This window comes from Erythrolamprus reginae, chromosome 1 (genome assembly GCF_031021105.1).
Source record: "Erythrolamprus reginae isolate rEryReg1 chromosome 1, rEryReg1.hap1, whole genome shotgun sequence".
NCBI lineage: Eukaryota > Metazoa > Chordata > Lepidosauria > Squamata > Dipsadidae > Erythrolamprus > Erythrolamprus reginae.
Genome location: NC_091950.1, coordinates 119,654,274 through 119,670,144, shown reverse-complemented (window position 1 = coordinate 119,670,144; position 15,871 = coordinate 119,654,274).

Here is a 15,871-nt window from a genome sequence, read left to right as displayed (position 1 = left end):
CCCCATCTTCTCTCAAAAGTTGGACGGTGAGCAGATTTGCCTCAAGTACTTTCACTTTCTTCAGCCAGCAGTATAGAAAGTGTGTTAATTATCTTCAAGGAGGGGAAAAGACATGTTACATCTGCAGTCATGACAGCAGTTTGTTCCATCTGCATGTTCTTCTGATAACAAACAACATCAATCATGAAACTGCCATGAAAAACTCTTGTTTGCTTTCTTTGTTTGCTCATTCTGTGTGTTTGCTTTCTGAGGAACTGGCTTCCTTATATATCCCCTGGTGCACCTTCAAGGAAGAAGGAATACTCTAGTCTAGTCACAACAGAATGGCTGATCAGCAGGACTCAGGAAGCACGTCAGCAGTTCTAATCAGTCAACAGACTCTTCCTTTCTTTGGTCTTTCTTTTCTTCCTCTTCTTTATCCTATACCATATATCTTATCTGTTGTGGTTGGCTCTGGCCCAGCTCCTGCCCCAGGGAATGGGGAGGTGGATGCAGGGGAAAATTCAACATGTCACAGGCCTGTGTTATTGCCGACAGAATCAGATCAGAGTTTAGTTTCCTCGGACGAAGAAGAAGGTGGGAGTGACTCGGCAGAGGAGGGCTTGGCACATAGCCCAGGCAGTCAATCTTACTTATCTTCCGTTGATTCAGATGATGACATTTTGGACCCACGCAAGTGCAGAATTATGCGTAGAAGAGACCAAGTAAGAACATATTACAGGAAATAAGGGAGGGCACCTGTGTTTGGGTGGGGCTCCAGTAATTAGGGCTGCTGCTATAAATAACAGCATGTGGGTTTGGCCATTGTGAAAGAATATCAGATCGGAGTTCATCAGGAATCTTGTGTTGCTGGACTTTGTTGCTTTTTCACGCCTTTGAAACCAAAGCAGAGCAACGTATGTGTGTGTGTGTGTGTGTGTGTGTGTGTGTGTGTGTCTCACTTCGTTGGAAGAAGAAGGGATGTGAAGTTTCTTCACAGCTGCTAGCTAAGTACAGTACTTAATGACTGCTTAAGGGAAATTGTACAGACTACCTGGTTGTTTTGGGAAGAGTGCTCTTTGCAATACAAAAAGAGTGCTTAGTTTATTTTGAATTTTGTGATAAAGGACATTGTTTTGAATTTTCAAACGTGTGTGTGTGTGAAATTTGTACCCTTGAACTTTCAGGAGGCTCCTATCAGAGAGCCCGGCAGAACATTATCTATAGTTCCTACAGCCGCTCAGAGTCCGTTTCGGAGTGAGCAACATATAAATACAATAAATACATAAAATAAATAAATCTTTTTTCTGTATTTTTCTTCTGTATCTTCCCTATCCTCAGCTGAATTTCCCAGGAAAACTGTTTTCTCTGTTTGCTCGCTCAGTGAACTTCACATAGACAAATGTGACATTTTTTATTTGTTGTAATCTGAATATTAGTCAGAACTGTGATTTGACTGAGAAAAAGCATGTGCATTTTTTAGACCGCAAAAATACAGATATTGTTTCTAAATCTTAGGAAGCAAGTAATTAATCTTTCCAACTCTGCATTGGTCAGCTTTCCATCTCATGCATTGTGTTCAAATGTTTACAAAGGATTCAGAAACTGGCACAGGAAGGGTATGAGGATGATCTGGAGACTATTCCTAAATATGAGGTGTTCCTACACTATTGCCTTTCACAAGACTGTATGTAGCCAGTGTTTGGGTTTTTATTGAGACTTAATATAGTTTTAGTTCATTTTTATGTTTGTGTGCTTTAATATAATTGTTTGTTGTTTATTGCTCTTTGAGTTTCTTGGATAGGTGCATGGCCACGGTCCAGGATACATAAAAAAATACATACTGTTGTGATTCAGCCTGAGGCTCCAAAGGGACCGGCTGGAGCTCTGCCGGATCCATGCCCAGAGGAGGAGGACAGTGAACAGGAGGGGGAGGACCAGGCAAACGGGGGAGAGGAACGTCAGGAAGAGGGGGAGGGAGAGCAGCCTGAGACCCCCAGGGGGGGCCCCTCTCCCCAGCTAGTAGCCTGGATTCATTGGATGAAGACGCACAGGCTATAATAGACATGAGGCAGAGACGTGCAGCTCAAAGAAGGGGCCAATTAGAAAGGTATTTCCATCCCTGAATTGGCAACAGCTGGGTTTGGGTGTGGTTATCCTCAGCAGGGTTGAAAAGGCAGGCCCGCCCTTACAGTCTTGTGGACAGTTATCAATTGGGAGTCCTGTGACCTTGCTTCGATTCTTGGTGTCTCTGATCTTGGCTTGTGGCCTAGAAGGCTGAAAGATTTGGGGGAGGTGTGGGTTTTATTATCTCCAGTGTTGTTTTTGCCAGCAAGAATCCTGTTTTATTGCCTGGCCTTCGTGAAACCTCTGTGAAGCTTCATCGTGTTCCTGTCTGTAAGAACAGTTTTTGTTACCTGTGTTTGCTTTCCAGTATATAAACTGCCTTTGCTTTTTACCAGTGTGTCTGGATACTCTTTTTGGTTGGTGTTGGCGTCTGGGGGGACCCAGACAGAACACATACATAAGAAATAGTTTAAATTACAAGCAGGTTGATTCTAGGCGAATATTAGGGAAAATAGGAGCACCTTCACATTGAAAATGATTACCCGGGCAATAGGTGGTGATTTCCCATTTCTAAGATGTGTTCAAGTAAAGGCTGGATAGCTATTTGTCAAGACAGATGCTTTGTCTTGGATTTACATATGAAGCAGGGGTTGAATCTGATGACCTAAATGCCCCCTTGCAACTTTACAAATCTATAATTCTGCGGCACCATTGCATGTCAAATAAAGTGCCTTAAGCTAGCAGCCCCCAACTTTTTGGGCATCAGGGACCAATTCCATGGAGAGTGTTTTTTCCATGGCCCAGTAGGGGCATGGTTTTACATACTGCCTGTATCGCATGGATGGGGCTTTGCTTGTTTGCCCAGCCTGGTTGCTGGCATGCCACGGACTGGTGCTGGACAGGGGTTGGGAATCCCTGCCTTAAGCTACATTTTGTCAACCCTTATGTAGCACTTATAAGCACTACTGCACTTAGACTTATATATTGCCCCTTAGTGCTTTACAGCACTCTCTGGATGGATCAGTTTGTTTGTTGTTTGTTTATTATTTTTGTATTCTGCCAAATTCCTGCCAACTCATAGTGATCTACAAAGTAAAAAACAGGGGGGGAAACCTACTTTTTTTAAAAAGGAAAAATGATAAAACTGGGAAATAACATAATACTGCTTATAAGGGGCTTCAACCTTCACTGCCAGCCAAAAACCTTAGTAAAGAGTCAAGACTTCCCAAGCCCCCTCCAAAATGTCAGGAGGAGGAAGCCACCTAGATCTTGCGAACATCCTTATTCCATAAACTATGGCTGGATCCCCTCCAACGTTCTAAGGGAAAACCAAGAAAACTATACTGCTCAAAAAAATAAAGGGGACACTCAAATAACACATCCTAGATATGAATAAATGAAATATTCTCATTAAATACTTTGTTCTGTACACAAAGTGCACAACAGCAGTCAATCAGTGTTCCTTCCTAAGTGAACAGTTTGATTTCACAGAAGTTTGATTTACTTGGAGTTATATTGTGTTGTTTAAATGTTCCCTTTATTTTTTTTTTGAGCAGTGTACTTATGGGTGTGTCAAATTTTGAAACAAGACGTGCTATGATATTGATCGCAATACTTGTGCCACACTCAAGTATTTCAAAAGAAATGTTTGTAGGGACATTATCAGATGTCTAATGTAACAGGGTGTGTTTCTTTCCATAAAGCACTTTTACACGATAGACTTTGGAAACTAAAGGAGCAATAGTTTGACCAGAAGGTTTTCCTTGTTCCTCCTTCTTTATCTCTAGACATGGATCAAATGTCTTTTTTTATTGATGTGTTTGGTGTGTGTCTCAATGTATGACTAGCCAGCTAGATATACATATATACATATACACGTATATACCCATGCTTACAGCTATTATGTGACAGGAAATAAAAGATGACAATAAATTATTTTCTGCTCATTCAAATTCTTGAAATGATGTTTATACAAGGTTGAGAGTTGGGTGGCTGCCTTCATGTTAACAACATTTTTCATTTCTCTGTCAGAGGTGATTTGATTTCTTTGTCTGCTCCCAGCTTTTGGATAAAATTACATTGCCTGGCATAGTTTTTTAAAGCCTGCATTTTCATGCTGTGTTTCAATTGAACATGGGTTCCCAGAACTATTATTTCCTTATTTATGTTGGTAAATGTTTAATCATCTAGGTAACGTACTGGCAAATAACCCCCCCCCCTTTTTTTTTTTGCTTCTGAAACAAATTTTATTGATGCCTTTATGATCATAGATATTTAACACAGCTCATTATTACGATAATGGAGAAGGGGGGAAATCACCCTGACATGTCTTGATTTTCTGTATCAAGCATGGTATATATGTAATATAAGGTTCAGAAGGATTATCTTTTTTATTCTTTTTCTTACTTCTTACTTCTAAGCATGGACCTCGACAGTGGGAAAGCAGGGAGGAACAAATGAGATCACCCCTATAATAGTGCAGCCACGCTTGTCATGGTATAAGGGTATGTATCAGACATCTTTGACTCAGAATAAGTTTATTGCCACTAATCAGGATACATTAAAATGAAATGTCCTTGCCTACAGCTCTCAAAGGGTCTTCACCTCTAATATAGACTACATAAACATGACTAAATAAATAAATTATATATATGTGTGTGTGTGTGTTTTCGTAGATTTTCACGGGTACAGGTATGACGGTCTTGGTATATTCAGGTTTCTTCCCGTGTAGGATTTGGAAATTTCTGGCGACGTTTCGACGAGGTCCCACTCATCATCTTCAGGCTGGTGTTTTTGTCCTTGTTCTAAGGCGAACACTGCGAGACCTGAGCTGCCTTCCTTCTATAAATACTGGTGGCTGGGTGTGGTTTGATGGCTCAGCAATTGCCTGCTGTGTAGAAACTTCCTGATGAGTCAGTGGGGTAACATCTGGGGTCGTTGATGTAGCTGAGGTATGCTGATTAGTTAATGGTTGTAGATTAGGCGTGATATCCTGAGTAGTTGGAACTTGCAGGCTACTTGGTTGTTTTGCAATGTGTGTTCTGAGTCTGGTTTCTATGGCTGGGATACGTTTGAGGGCTGGTTTCCAGATGTCTGGTAAGTGGGAGGTATCATCCCGCTTGTTCATATTTTGGGGATGTTTTTCTATCTCGATGGCTTCCATGATTATTCTTTTGCTGTAGTGTTCTGTTTTGGAAATTGATGAAATTGATTTTGACAGAACATTGAAAGAACATTGGTTTCTGCAGTGGTGAGGGTCCTGTCTGATATGTTATGTACTGTTTTTGTCATAAGTTGTTGTGGAGGGCAAAACATGTGCAGCCACATACATTGGACAAACTAATCGAAGAGTAAACGCACGCATTGCAGAACATAAGAATGCAGTCAAAAAAGAAGAAAAAACTTCCTCCCTTGTCCAGCACATTAAAAAAACAGGGCACGAAATTGACTTTGAAAAAACTAAATTACTTTCCAAAACAGAAAATGTATACAGAAGAATAATTATGGAAGCCATAGAGATAGAAAAGCACCCCCTCAGCATGAACAAACGAGATGACACATCCCACCTACCAGAGATTTGGAAACCAGCCTTAAACAAAAAAAACATATCATAATCATCACCATGTCAATCCTTCAACTAAATGTGATTCCACCAACCAATCAAATCATTAAAACATAGTCACCCAATCTATTTGCTACATTCAAACCAAATCTCCACCCCCAACACTATATATAAGGAACAAATGGCAGTTGCAAACATTCTATATTTATAGCAGCACGAAGTTTATAACTTCAGCCTGATGATGGTGAATGTGATTTCACCGAAACGTCACATAGAGGAAAAAATCTGGTAGTCCTGCTAGAAATCTCTTTTCAGAGGGGAGCAACAGAAACAGATTGTGACGTGAGTATATGTGGTGTTTAACAATACTTTGAGCTCTAAGCGCATAGCGCTTATAAGCAGTGTTCTGAATAGTGAATGACAGGAAGTGAGCTTCCTATAATCTTCTCAGCTATCCTCACCACTCTCTGTATGGACTTTCTCTCAGAGGTACTACAGCCACCAAACCAAACAGTGATGCAGTTTATTAAAACACTCTCAATTGTGCCTCTGTAAAAAGTGGCCAGGACAGAAGGAGAAAAATGTGCTCTCCTCATCTGATGCAGGAAATGCAGAGGCTGGTTTGTATGCTTCACTAGTTCAGATTGTTAGTTATCTACATCCCCTGATACTTAATACTGTTGACCACTCTATAGCTGCATCCTTGATACTGAAGGGAGTATAACCAGGTTACTTTTATTGTACCAGTACACCAGAGCCTTCGCCTCTTCTCTACATGCATCTATGGGTCTGATAATGAACTTGAATAAGCCATGCTAGATCGAATGCTGATCAGTTTATTCTAGCCTTTAGCCATCATCAGTGGTCAGTCAGAGGTCTTAAAATATATATACATTGTACAAAATGCACAATGGATGGTTTCTGCTTTGTTTTAACACAATATGTGAACTCAGCCACATTTTATATACAGTATTCTTAGGTATAGTTGCTTCAGAGCAAACTCCATTATATCCACTTTCTGACTAGAGAGATCGTGTTGTAGAGATTATTTAACTTCAACAAGAGAGACACTTTTCTATTAGAACAGCAGATGACCTTTCAATTTCCAGGGAAGCAAGCAGGCCATAAAAGAAAAAAAAGACATAAATATTCAGCCTCCGTTTGACTGTTCTCCTCATTCTCTGATTTTCTGCATGCTTTTTTTCTGTCACAAAGGATAACAGCCCCATTATTATCTCAATCATTGGCAGGAGCAAGGAAGGTTCATCAGTTACTGTGGCAGATAATGCTATCACTCCAACTCTGAAACAAACAAACCCACAAGCCAAAAGGGTTAGTCTATCCTCTTCACCAGCAGAGGGATCAAATTATGATTTTTTAAACCCAGTGGTAGATATTTGCTTCTGCTAGCAGTTTAATCCTTAAGTTAATTAATAGGGCTGTTGGCTGAAAAATTCATATTTGATAAAGTGTATCCATTTTAGTGAATGGATGAATAAGTAATGAAGTATGTCCAATCTTCATAAATCTGCATAATGTCCAAGTCAGGGTCCATACTTAATCATAATCAGCTTATGGTGTCTAATATATTTTATTTGCTAAAGGGGCTTTCATTCAGGAGATGAAACCAGGATTTGGATGTAGAGACGGACAAGTTCTGTTGTTTGAAATTTCCAGACAATGGATTAAGGTCTTGATTGTCTCCGTGATTGACTTCTGCTGATTGATTGACTTCTGCTGATAATTTCTTTTGCCTGCTTCCTTTCACTCTTTTTCTGTTTTGTATAGCACTGTATACCACAAAAGGGGATAGCCTAATAAAAGTATCAAGAGTTACATGATAATCAGAAATCTCTTTTCCAAACTCTAGTTCCCCTTTCAGTGTTTATATATATATATATAAGGGGAACTAGAGTTTAGAAAAGAGATTTCTGTAATTAAGGGAGACTAGGATAGATCTATTTCGGCCTTATTTTGGCCTCATCAGCTAGCCATACCATCACTGGGACTTGAACCTGCAACCTTTGCCTTGTAAGGCAGAGAATTAACCTCTAGGCTACAGTATCCAATCCCTCCAGCTCTGTACCAGGGAAGGGTTACATATTTTTGTGTCGAATCACCCTGGTATATTGAAGGAACATCACAGCTCCTTTTTTGCCTCTCGGCCCAACCCAGGGCCATTTCCAAGGCAGTTAATTAAACTACACACACAGTTAATTAAACTACACACACACACACACACACACACACACAATGGTACCTCTACTTAATAACGCCTGTACTTAAGAACTTTTCTAGATAAGAACCGTGTGTTCAAGATTTTTTTGCCTCTTCTTAAGAACCATTTTCTACTTATGGTAAGAACCCGAGCCCGAAAAAATTTCCCAGGAAATCTGAGAGCGGTACAGAGGCCCAGCCAGTTTCTTGCCATTCCCCCTGGGTTTCTCTCCCTGGCGCAGTGTATGGGAGGCAGCCTTGTGCTGGGTGTATGGGAGGCGTGTGCTCCTCACCACCTCAGAGTCCCTCTTTTTTTTTTAAGCCTTAAAGTTTTGGATTTTTTTGATTCCCCTCACCTCACCTTCTTCCTTCAGCAGTGAATGTCCTCCTCCTCTTCTTCCTCCTCCTCCTCCCACCTAAATTCCAAGCTTTTATTTCTTTCCTAATGAGTTTGCACGCATTATTTGCTTTTACATTGTTTCCTATGGGAAAAATTGTTTCTACTTAAGAACATTTCTAAAGAACCTGGTCACAGAATGAATTAAGTTCTTAAGTAAAGGTACCACTCTGTACCATACACACACACACACACACATATGAAGAGGCAACAGCCATTGCAATCTCCGGGATGTTTTAAAATTTATTAAAACTACTAAAATTAACTAAGCTTTCATTAGTCCTCTACTAACATCGTCAGAGTGTTACAATCCCCATTAAAGACAGTTGATTTTATATGATGCTGCTCGCTTTGCTAACGAAAGCTTAGTTAATTTTAGCAGTTTTTAATAAATTTTAAAACATCATGGAGATGTTGCCTCTTCATTTATAAATACACCCGGAACTTACATTTTTAGGACAATGGTATATATATAATTATATACATAGATACATACACACACGCATACATATATGTTTCTTCCCTGTTGAATGGCTAGCTGATGAGAGCAAAATAGCTTGAAATAGATCTATACTAGTCTCCCTTTTCATTATGAGCAAAAATATCTTACGTACATACATACATACACACACACATACATACATACATACATACATACATACATACATACATACATACATACCAACATACATACATATCCATCCCCGGTGAACCATTGAATTAAACAATGCCATGAATATATTATACTCATATGTGAAGGCTGTGAGGGTCTACATGGGAAAAACTTCAGTTGTAATCTGGCAAAACTGAGCGTACCTTCAAGCCAGAGTGAAGGTTGCAAATAGAGATCACGTAACCGCAAGATGCTGCAACAATGAATTGAGAATTGGTCAATGAGCACTTGAATTGTTTTTGTATTGCATTTTATTTGTTGTAAGCTGCCCTGAGTCCCAATGGGATTGGGTGGCATAGAAGTTGAATAAAATAAAATAATAAATAAATAAATAATTTTCTGACAGTCTCAAAGTGGGTGAACAGTGCAGTCAGGCGGTAGGGAAAGCAAGTAGGATGCTTGGCTGCATAGCTAGAGGTATAACAAGCAGGAAGAGGGAGATTATGATCCCGCTATATAGAGCGCTGGTGAGACCATATTTGGAATACTGTGTTCAGTTCTGGAGACCTCGCCTACAAAAGGATATTGACAAAATTGAACGGGTCCAAAGACGGGCTACAAGAATGGTGGAAGGTCTTAAGCATAAAACGTATCAGGAAAGACTTAATGAACTCAATCTGTATAGTCTGGAGGACAGAAGGAAAAGGGGGGACATGATCGAAACATTTAAATATATTAAAGGGTTAAATAAGGTCCAGGAGGGAAGTGTTTTTAATAGGAAAGTGAACACAAGAACAAGGGGACACAATCTGAAGTTAGTTGGGGGAAAGATCAAAAGCAACATGAGAAAATATTATTTCACTGAAAGAGTAGTAGATCCTTGGAACAAACTTCCAGCAGACGTGGTAGATAAATCCACAGTAACTGAATTTAAACATGCCTGGGATAAACATATATCCATCCTAGGATAAAATACAGAAAATAGTATAAGGGCAAACTAGATGGACCATGAGGTCTTTTTCTGCCGTCAGACTTCTATGTTTCTATGTTTCTATAATAAATTGTGATCATGTAACCACAAAGATGCTATGACGGTTACAACTACAAGAATGTACCATAACTATCCCTCATTCATTTCTGTCATAACTTTAAACACTGAAAGAATCACTGTTAAGTAAGGAATACCTTTACTATATATCATATTGAAGGAGGAACATATATGAAGTTGCCTCTAATCTTGTGTATAAAGTTGTTTCAGTCTATGACATGTTGTTGAGACAAAGTAGACATCAGATTTATCTCAGGGTCTGATTCCAATTATTGTACCACTGTTTCTTGTTGCTTGTGAGTATGGGTTTCAGGTTTATATGTGTGATGGACTATATATAAGAGACCATGAGAAACTCTGGTATTTTTGTCTAGTATATGTTGCAGCTTATTAATTAGGTATTTGAATGACTTGAGTGATGAGCTGTAAATGGCCACCAATTGTATTCTGTAGTTCTGTTTTTTCAGCTATCATTAAAAATGGGATGTCCCTAGAAATTGATCTGGCTGCACTGAAAAGTTAAAATTAATACATTTTTCCCCATGAAGATATGATTTAAAATATTGGACTTAATCATGCACACTATATTGATTTATCTAATGGCTGCTATGTAGATGGCCTCTTTTAGAACCTTGTGGTTCTATGTAGTTCTTGTTTTCAAGAACAAAATTAGAGAACAAAAATGTTATAATCACTCTTTTGGATGTTGTTTTTCATTTATGGGGGGTGGGGTGTCCTCCAACTGCTGTTTTATAGAAAAACCAGCTGTCCTTCCCACACTTCTGGCTTTCAATAATCTCTGCCCACACAGACTTTAAATGCCTAGTCTGTGAAATAATACACAGATCCAAACAACTTTTAGGATTAACTTATTTGAGGGAAAACTATCAGGGAAGAAAAGGTATGCTGTCATTTTTTCATAAAATTCCTCAATGTGCCAAGTGAGGAAATATATTTCCAAAAATAGTAGGTTCTTTCAGGCCCAAGGAGTTTGGAGAAGAACTGTTTAAAAAGAATCATTTACACACATTTGCATTACAAATATGCAAGTTCTATCAATGTCCAATGAAATATTTGGAACAGGTGAGGGATGATGGGGGGTGGGCATGGGGAAGCTAGTTACACTAGCTAACTAGCGGCATTTAGGTTTCTGGCTTTTCCAAGCTCCTCGTCCAGTATTGCCTCACCTCATGTCAGGATGCCTTGCATCCAGCCAGGTCCAGCATTGGCTTCTGCTCTGCACACAAATTTATTTTATTTATTTATTTATTTATTTTGTCAAACAATTATAGAGTGGTAATTTGTGCAAATAAAACATTAGATAAGTAATGATAAAAAATAACAAAAGAAGACAATAGGACAGGGACGGTAGGCACAGTGGTGCGTTTATGCACGCCCCTTACAGACCTTTTAGAAAGGAGGAGAGGTCAATTGTAGATAGTCTAAGGCTAAAGGTTTTGGGATTAGGAGTAGAAACCACAGAATCAGGTAATGCATTCCAGGCGTTGATTACTCTGTTGCTGAAGTTGTATTTTTTGCAAGTTGTATTCAAGTTTGGAGCGGTTGACATTTAGTTTAAATCGATTTTGTGCTCGTGTGTTGTCGCGGTTGAAGGTGAAGTAGTAGTTAACAGGTAGGACATTTTGGTATATGATTTTATGAACTATAAGTAAGTCGGAACGGAGACGACGGAGTTGTAAGTTGTCTAAACCAAGAATTTCAAGTCTGGCGGAGTAAGGTATTTTGTTGTGAGAAGAGGAATGAAGGACTCTTCTTGTGAAATATTTCTGGACTCTCTCAATTGTGTTGATGTCAGATATGCAGTGTGGGTTCCATACAGGCGAGCTGTATTCTAGGATTGGTCTGACAAATATTTTGTAAGCTCTTGTTAGCAGTTCAAAATTACCAGAGAAGAAGCTGCGAAGGATTAGGTTAACAACTCTTAAAGCCTTTTTGGCAATGTTGTTGCAGTGGGCTCTAGGACTTAGGTCATTGGATATGAGTACTCCAAGGTCTTTGACAGATTGAGGGTTATCAATAAGTTCAATTCCTCCAAGTTTATATTTAGCATTCTGATTCTTTTTACCAATGTGTAAGACAGAGCATTTAGTGGTGGAGATTTGAAGTTGCCAGGTTTTAGACCATTCTGCTACGTGGTCAAGGTCTTTCTGAAGGGTAGCAGTATTGTCAGTGATATTAAATAGTTTGACATCATCTGCAAAGAGAATGAGCACAGCTAGGTTCAGTTATTGATACCCATTTATCTACTCACAATACTGAGCTGCTGGGTGGGCAGGAACTCACTCCATCTCTCAGAACTGGGCTCGAACAGCTAGAGTACAGACCATTTCTGTCTGGCAGTTTCAGTATCATTAAGCCTCTTCACCACTGCATCCCATTGCAAAGTACAATGAATATAAGTGATGGGTGCGCTGGTCTGAAACAGGCACATATCCAATAGGCCAAAAACAGGCACCCATCTAGCAGTGTAATACTTCCCACTTTTATTCTGCATGTTAAAGTCTAAATAGTATCTAGTTCAAACTGCCACTGTGATTTTCAACTTTGACAAGGGCCATTCATTCAAAAGGAGCAATCAGATTTGTCCCAGGCACATTGTGTAGACCAAATCAATGTCTTGGGGTAAGAAAGACATTCTGCATGTGTGGAAGCAAAAAAAATGCCAAATATCTCGTGCGCGTGCATCCCCTCATAAGATTTTGCTTCCTACGCATGCACAGGAGCAAAATGTTGCTCGGATGCACATGCGCATGTCAGTCACCCAAAGCTGCTCGTGGAGCACACTGGTAGTGGCAATAAGTAGGAACCCCTGCCTGGTAATGGGTCATAGATCTGATAGAAAAATAAACCAACGAAGCTCAGAAAATAAAGCAGACAGAGAAAAAGGCATCTTGTGCAAATGAGGGAGAGGAAAGAATGGGACCCCAGTAATTCACAATACATTTTGGACAAAAGCTATGAAAGAGAGAGAATATTACTGGAGAATTGATCACTACATACCATACATAATATATAATACATAATTGTATTTGCTTGTTGCTTGTATCTTAAGATTTTTATTAATATTGATATTGTTTCTTCATTGCTTATTTGACCCCTATGACAATCATTAAGTGTTGTACCACATGATTCTTGACAAATGTATCTTTTTCTTTTATGTACACTGAGAGCATATGCACCAAGACAAATTCCTTGTGTGTCCAATCACACTTGGCCAATAAAATTCTATTCTATTCTATTCTAATATAAACGGTACATACATATATAGCCACTTTACGCATTCATGCATGTATATATACATGAATAATTTTGTTAGGCATAAATAAAAAACATTTTAAACAAAGGAAGCATAAGAGATTCATCCCTCACCTGTTCCAAATATTTCATTGGACATTGATGGAACTTCCATATTTGTAATGCAAATGTGTGTAAATGATTTTTTAAAAACAGTTCTTCTCCAAACTCCTTGGGCCTGAAAGAACCTAAATATATTTCCTCACTTGGCATATTGAGGAATTTTATGAAAAAATGACAGCATACCTTTTCTTCCCTGATAGTGCACAAGTGATTGGGAGTTGCTTGGAGTTGAACAGTGTTCAGATTTAATAATAAATATTACATAAAAGAACAGGATTTTATATTGTTGATTTTGCATTTTTTATGCTGCAAGCCACCCAGAGTTCACTGGAGAAGAGCAGCAGAGAAATCCAAATACCGTAATTAATAAGTAAGTAAGTAATCTGAAGTTAGTTGGGGGAAAGGTCAAAGGCAACATGAGAAAATATTTTTTTACTGAAAGAGTAGTAGATCCTTGGAACAAACTTCCAGCAGACGTGGTTGGTAAATCCACAGTAACTGAATTTAAACATGCCTGGGATAAACATATATCCATTGTAAGATAAAATGCAGGAAATAGTATAAGGGCAGACTAGATGGACCATGAGGTCTTTTTCTGCCATCAGTCTTCTATGTTTCTATGTTTCTAAGTAAATAAGTAAGTAAGTATGGTGGATATCTTGATGAATATGAGTTAGTTGCAAGTATCGTGTTGGAAATTCCATTCAGAACTTGGATCGTCAAATTATATGATTTAGATTTAGCCAGCAAATGAGATTTCATTATAACAGAGAAATGTACATTATTATTATTATTATTATTATTTATTAGATTTGTATGCCGCTCTTAAAGTAGAACTAGCTAAAATAAATATACTTCAACATTAAAAAAAAAATCTGTAACTGATTTGAATGCACGGAACTGTTGATGTGTGTTAATTGTTAACAATGGAATAAGGAGTTAGTTTTTTTTGCAACAAATGACTGTTGAGCAATAAGGTAATTTTTAGTAGTTCTATTTATATAGATTTCCAGACTTTTCTTTTTCAAAATATTATTTATTTCAAAATATTATTTATTAATTTTGAAGTCACATTATATAGTTAGCATTATTGTATGGATATTTAGGCCTTTTGTTGAGATACTGTAACATACCAGTTCAAGAAATCTAGCCTGTGTTCATGTATCATGATATGTATAGAGTTTTAGTTATTAATAAATCTACATCCAACGGCAGAAATAAAGAATAAACAGAGCAAAAAGTTCCAGCATTCCAGATAATCTGAACAAAGTGGTAATCAGTGATGAGGTTTATGAAATGGCTGTGTTCCACTGGACATCTAATTCCATTAAAATGCCCCCATCCAAAGCTCATTTAGCACCTGATTTTCAGCATTGACCTCTGATAAATTGAGCCTGTAATTCTGTAACCACAATGAATTGAACAGTAATTTGCTGAGTGAATTAACAAGCTGTTAGACATCAGAAGCCACTTGCAGTACCTGTGGTTTATAGTGGACGAAATAATTTATGAACACAAAAATTACACCCACAAAATTAGGGTTAATGGGAACTCAATGCCCATACAAAAGTCAACCCTGAAGCTAAGTTTTTCAGGAAGCATCTTCTCCATTTTGAGAGGCCAATAAATCTGATAGAAATGCTCTACAGCCATCCGTAAAGATTGGAAACTGCTTATCCCAGAACCTCGGAGCTGGGAACTAGGGAAAAGGTCCACATACCATGGGAGGGGAGGGGGGGGAGAGAGATCATTAAGATACCTGCAAATAATCATTATTATTCAGAAATAAATTGAATGAACTGCATCTTACTTAATTTTCCTATAAGAACCTCAATTTACTTATTTATTTAATTAATTTTATTAATTGGATTTGTATGCCGCCCCTCTCCATGGAATTGAAAGAAAAGCCCACACTGTTCGGTTTTTTTCTTTTTTAAAAAAGGTTTCATGGTGTTTGATAATAACAAATCTCCAAACCTCTTCCTAAGGCTGAGAGGGACTGACTCATCCAAAATCACCCAGCTGATTTTATGCCTGAAGCAGGACTACCATTGATAATCTAGTTCAGTGCCTTTAATCATTATGTTAAATCGTCTCTAATCCTTTCATTTGCTTCCAATCAATTTAATGAAACATACTTGAGTAACTCACTATTTTCAAGGGTTAATTTTCTTATGTTCACCTTATCCATTTTTAAAACCAATTTATAAAGGTCAAATTTGAGGGGCTCAAAAGTAACCAATCAGTTTCTTAAACTTACAGTGCAGTAAAGGTAGCAGTAAATATTTGTATAACAAACGGCTTTCTTTACTTTTTTTTACAAAATAAACCACAATCTCTTGAGTACACATGATTACTACATCAAACTGGATGCCAATAAGTATCAGAAAACTATTCATTCTTGTGTGAACCAACCATTATTTGACCTTTGTGACTTACAACTAGGAAAGAGTTGAAAAGGATAAATCCTTAACATAATACAAAGTGGAGTCATATCCAAACAAGTTACATTTACACATTAGTGAGTTATGTGGCTTAGTGTTAGGATCTCACTCCTGAGAATTTTTTAAATATCCTTCTCTCTCTCTCTCTCTCTGTCTACCTACCTAC